Genomic DNA, 6,000 nt, shown 5'->3' with positions numbered 1-6,000 from the left:
GTTCGGGCAATTTCTAATAATGTGGCCCGGTTTTCCACATTTATAACAAACTACATTGGCATAACTTGCTCCGACACTACTTGCTCCGCCATTACTCGTTCCGACACCATTTGTTCCTTTCGTTCTATTAACCCCTGGTCCGTAGACCTCACACTTCGCCGCGCTATGACCATTTCTTTTACACTTGTTGCAAAATTTGGTGCAGAACCCCGAGTGATTCTTTTCACACCTTTGGCATAGCTGCTTCTGATTGTTGTTGTTGTTGCGGTTATTATTGTTGTTGGGATGATTGTTGTAGTTGCTGTTGTTGTTGTTGTTGTTGGGCCGTTTGTTGTAGTTGCGATTGATGTTGCGATTGTTGGGATAATTGTTGCGATTATTGTTGTAATTGCTGTTGTTGTTGTATTGGTGATTCTTATCACCGTTTTCCTCCCACTTTCTTTTGACTTGCTTCACATTGGCCTCTTCAGCAGTCTGTTCTTTAATTCTTTCTTCAATCTGGTTCACGAGTTTGTGAGCCATTCTACATGCCTGTTGTATGGAGGCGGGCTCGTGTGAACTTATATCTTCTTGGATTCTTTCCGGTAATCCTTTCACAAACGCGTCGATCTTCTCTTCCTCATCTTCGAATGCTCCCGGACACAATAGGCACAATTCTGTGAATCGTCTTTCGTACGTGGTAATATCAAATCCTTGGGTTCGTAACCCTCTAAGTTCTGTCTTGAGCTTATTGACCTCGGTTCTGGGACGGTACTTCTCGTTCATCAAGTGCTTGAATGCTGACCACGGTAGTGCGTACGCATCGTCTTGTCCCACTTGCTCTAGATAGGTATTCCACCATGTTAACGCAGAACCTGTGAAGGTATGCGTAGCGTACTTTACTTTGTCCTCTTCAGTACACTTACTTATGGTAAACACCGATTCGACCTTCTCGGTCCACCGTTTCAATCCGATCGGTCCTTCGGTTCCATCAAATTCCAAAGGTTTGCAGGCAGTGAATTCTTTGTAGGTGCATCCTACACGATTTCCTGTACTGCTAGATCCAAGGTTATTGTTGGTATGTAGCGCAGCCTGTACTGCGGCTATGTTTGAAGCTAGAAAAGTACGGAATTCCTCTTCATTCATATTCACGGTGTGTCGAGTAGTCGGTGCCATTTCCTTCAAAATAGTTAAATGGAACAAGTTAATCATACAGAATATTAAGAGTAGTTAATAGTATTTCGTAGCATAATATGAACTCATTTATAAAAGCTTTTTCTTCATATTAGCGTTTTATAAGTTTAAATTCGGGTAGTACCTACCCGTTAAGTTCATACTTAGTAGCTAATATACAATTCAACTACTACAATTCTATATGAAAAACTGATTATAATAATATTTCGCGTTCAAACTTTAACACAACATTTTACAAACTTACAATACCGCTTATTTTACATATAGCATGAAATATAGCACACAATAAATTTGATACAAGATGGTTGTGAAGATAATTCTAGCTAGTACACAAGTCGTTCAGCAAAGGCAATAAAGACACGTAATTCATACGTCCAGAAACAAGTCATGCATTCTGGTTTTACTAGGACTACTTCCCATCCTTGGTCTTGTGGAACATAACCGTTATGGCCGTTGATAAGACAGCGTGTTGTAACGTCGTCAAAGGGACGAGGGTTACGTAATGTCCAACAGTCCCGTAACAATCTAAAAACCTCATTTCTTACCCCAATTACCGACTCCGTCACTTGTGGGAACGTTTTGTTTAATAGTTGTAGCCCGATGTTCTTGTTCTCACTTTGGTGAGAAGCGAACATTACTAATCCGTAAGCATAACATGCTTCTTTATGTTGCATGTTAGCCGCTTTTTCTAAATCACGAAGTCCAATATTCGGATATATTGAGTCAAAATAATTTCTTAACCCATTGCGTAAAATAGCATTTGGGTTCCCCGCAATATATGCGTCAAAGTAAACACATCGTAACTTATGGATTTCCCATTGTGATATCCCCCATCTTCCGAACGAAAGCCTTTTATAAACTAAGGCATTCTTGGAACGTTCTTCGAATGTCTTACAAACTGATCTCGCCTTAAATAGTTGTGCCGAAGAATTCTGACCGACTCTAGACAAGATTTCATCAATCATGTCTCCGGGTAGGTCTCTTAAAATATTGAGTTGTCTATCCATTTTGTGTTTTTATACTGTAAAATAGACAAGAGTTAGATTCATAAAAAAAAATACTTATTAATACAAGCAATTTTTACATATATCATAAAGCATAAGCACACTATATTTCATATATTATACCACACGAATACAACTATCTTATTCCGACTCGCTTGTTTCTTCTTCTTCGGTTTTGGTTCGTTTTGCCAAGTTTCTAGGGATATATGATGTTCCCCTAATACGAGCCGTCGTGATCCACATTGGTTTAGAAAAACCTGGTGGTTTAGAGGTTCCCGGGTCATTGTTACAACTTAAGGACTTCGGGGGTTGACGATACATATAAAGTTCATCGGGGTTGGAATTAGATTTCTCTATTTTTATGCCCTTTCCCTTATTATTTTCTTTTGCCTTTTTAAATTCAGTTGGCGTAATTTCTATAACATCATCGGAATTCTCGTCGGAATCCGATTCATCGGAGAATTGGTAATCCTCCCAATATTTTGCTTCCTTGGCGGAAACACCATTGACCATAATTAACCTTGGTCGGTTGGTTGAGGATTTTCTTTTACTTAACCGTTTTATTATTTTCCCCACCGGTTCTATTTCTTCATCCGGTTCCGATTCTTCTTCCGGTTCCGATTCTTCTTCCGGTTCCGACTCTTCTTCCGGTTCCTCTTCGGGAACTTGTGAATTAGTCCACGAATCATTCCAATTTACATTTGACTCTTCATTATTATTAGGTGAGTCAATGAGACTTGTTCTAGAGGTAGACATCTATCACATAATATCAAACGCGTTAAGAGATTAATATATCACATAATATTCACATGTTAAAAAATATATAGTTTCCAACAAAATTTGTTAAGCAATCATTTTTCAAGTAAACACGGTCGAAGTCCAGACTCACTAATGCATCCTAACAAACTCGATAAGACACACTAATGCAAAATTCTGGTTCTCTAAGACCAACGCTCGGATACCAACTGAAATGTCCCGTTCTTATTGATTAAAAACGTTCCATATTAATTGATTTCGTTGCGAGGTTTTGACCTCTATATGAGACGTTTTTCAAAGACTGCATTCATTTTTAAAACAAACCATAACCTTTATTTCATAAATAAAGGTTTAAAAAAAAAAACTTTACGTAGATTATCAAATAATGATAATCTAAAATATCCTGTTTACACACGACCATTACATAATGGTTTACAATACAAATATGTTACATCGAAATCAGTTTCTTGAATGCAGTTTTTACACAATATCATACAAACATGGACTCCAAATCTTGTCCTTATTTTAGTATGCAACAGCGGAAGCTCTTAATATTCACCTGAGAATAAACATGCTTTAAACGTCAACAAAAATGTTGGTGAGTTATAGGTTTAACCTATATATATCAAATCGTAACAATAGACCACAAGATTTCATATTTCAATACACATCCCATACATAGAGATAAAAATCATTCATATGGTGAACACCTGGTAACCGACATTAACAAGATGCATATATAAAAATATCCCCATCATTCCGGGACACCCTTCGGATATGATATAAATTTCGAAGTACTAAAGCATCCGGTACTTTGGATGGGGTTTGTTAGGCCCAATAGATCTATCTTTAGGATTCGCGTCAATTAGGGTGTCTGTTCCCTAATTCTTAGATTACCAGACTTAATAAAAAGGGGCATATTCGATTTCGATAATTCAACCATAGAATGTAGTTTCACGTACTTGTGCCTATTTTGTAAAACATTTATAAAACCTGCATGTATTCTCATCCCAAAAATATTAGATTTTAAAAGTGGGACTATAACTCACTTTCACAGATTTTTACTTCGTCGGGAAGTAAGACTTGGCCATTGGTTGATTCACGAACCTATAACAATATATACATATATATCAAAGTATGTTCAAAATATATTTACAACACTTTTAATATATTTTGATGTTTTAAGTTTATTAAGTCAGCTGTCCTCGTTAGTAACCTACAACTAGTTGTCCACAGTTAGATGTACAGAAATAAATCGATAAATATTATCTTGAATCAATCCACGACCCTGTGTATACGTATCTCAGTATTGATCACAACTCAAACTATATATATTTTGGAATCAACCTCAACCCTGTATAGCTAACTCCAACATTCACATATAGAGTGTCTATGGTTGTTCCGAAATATATATAGATGTGTCGACATGATAGGTCGAAACATTGTATACGTGTCTATGGTATCTCAAGATTACATAATATACAATACAAGTTGATTAAGTTATGGTTGGAATAGATTTGTTACCAATTTTCACGTAGCTAAAATGAGAAAAATTATCCAATCTTGTTTTACCCATAACTTCTTCATTTTAAATCCGTTTTGAGTGAATCAAATTGCTATGGTTTCATATTGAACTCTATTTTATGAATCTAAACAGAAAAAGTATAGGTTTATAGTCAGAAAAATAAGTTACAAGTCGTTTTTGTAAAGGTAGTCATTTCAGTCGAAAGAACGACGTCTAGATGACCATTTTAGAAAACATACTTCCACTTTGAGTTTAACCATAATTTTTGGATATAGTTTTATGTTCATAATAAAAATCATTTTCTCAGAATAACAACTTTTAAATCAAAGTTTATCATAGTTTTTAATTAACTAACCCAAAACAGCCCGCGGTGTTACTACGACGGCGTAAATCCGGTTTTACGGTGTTTTTCGTGTTTCCAGGTTTTAAATCATTAAGTTAGCATATCATATAGATATAGAACATGTGTTTAGTTGATTTTAAAAGTCAAGTTAGAGGGATTAACTTTTGTTTGCGAACAAGTTTAGAATTAACTAAACTATGTTCTAGTGATTACAAGTTTAAACCTTCGAATAAGATAGCTTTATATGTATGAATCGAATGATGTTATGAACATCATTACTACCTTAAGTTCCTTGGATAAACCTACTGGAAAATAGAAAAATGGATCTAGCTTCAATGGATCCTTGGATGGATCGAAGTTCTTGAAGCAGAATCATGACACGAAAACAAGTTCAAGTAAGATCATCACTTGAAATAAGATTGTTATAGTTATAGAAATTGAACCAAAGTTTGAATATGATTATTACCTTGTATTAGAATGATAACCTACTGTAAGAAACAAAGATTTCTTGAGGTTGGATGATCACCTTACAAGATTGGAAGTGAGCTAGCAAACTTGAAAGTATTCTTGATTTTATGAAACTAGAACTTTTGGAATTTATGAAGAACTCTTAGAACTTGAAGATAGAACTTGAGAGAGATCAATTAGATGAAGAAAATTGAAGAATGAAAGTGTTTTTAGGTGTTTTTGGTCGTTGGTGTATGGATTAGATATAAAGGATATGTAATTTTGTTTTCATGTAAATAAGTCATGAATGATTACTCATATTTTTGTAATTTTATGAGATATTTCATGCTAGTTGCCAAATGATGGTTCCCACATGTATTAGGTGACTCACATGGGCTGCTAAGAGCTGATAATTGGAGTGTATATACCAATAGTACATACATCTAAAAGCTGTGTATTGTACGAGTACGAATACGGGTGCATACGAGTAGAATTGTTGATGAAACTGAACGAGGATGTAATTGTAAGCATTTTTGTTAAGTAGAAGTATTTTGATAAGTGTATTGAAGTCTTTCAAAAGTGTATAAATACATATTAAAACATTACATGTATATACATTTTAACTGAGTCGTTAAGTCATCGTTAGTCGTTACATGTAAGTGTTGTTTTGAAACCTTTAGGTTAACGATCTTGTTAAATGTTGTTAACCCAATGTTTATAATATCAAATGAGATTTTAAATTATTATATTAT

This window comes from Rutidosis leptorrhynchoides, chromosome 2, assembly GCF_046630445.1.
Source record: "Rutidosis leptorrhynchoides isolate AG116_Rl617_1_P2 chromosome 2, CSIRO_AGI_Rlap_v1, whole genome shotgun sequence".
Lineage (NCBI taxonomy): Eukaryota > Viridiplantae > Streptophyta > Magnoliopsida > Asterales > Asteraceae > Rutidosis > Rutidosis leptorrhynchoides.
Note: the sequence above shows the minus strand (reverse complement) of the source record.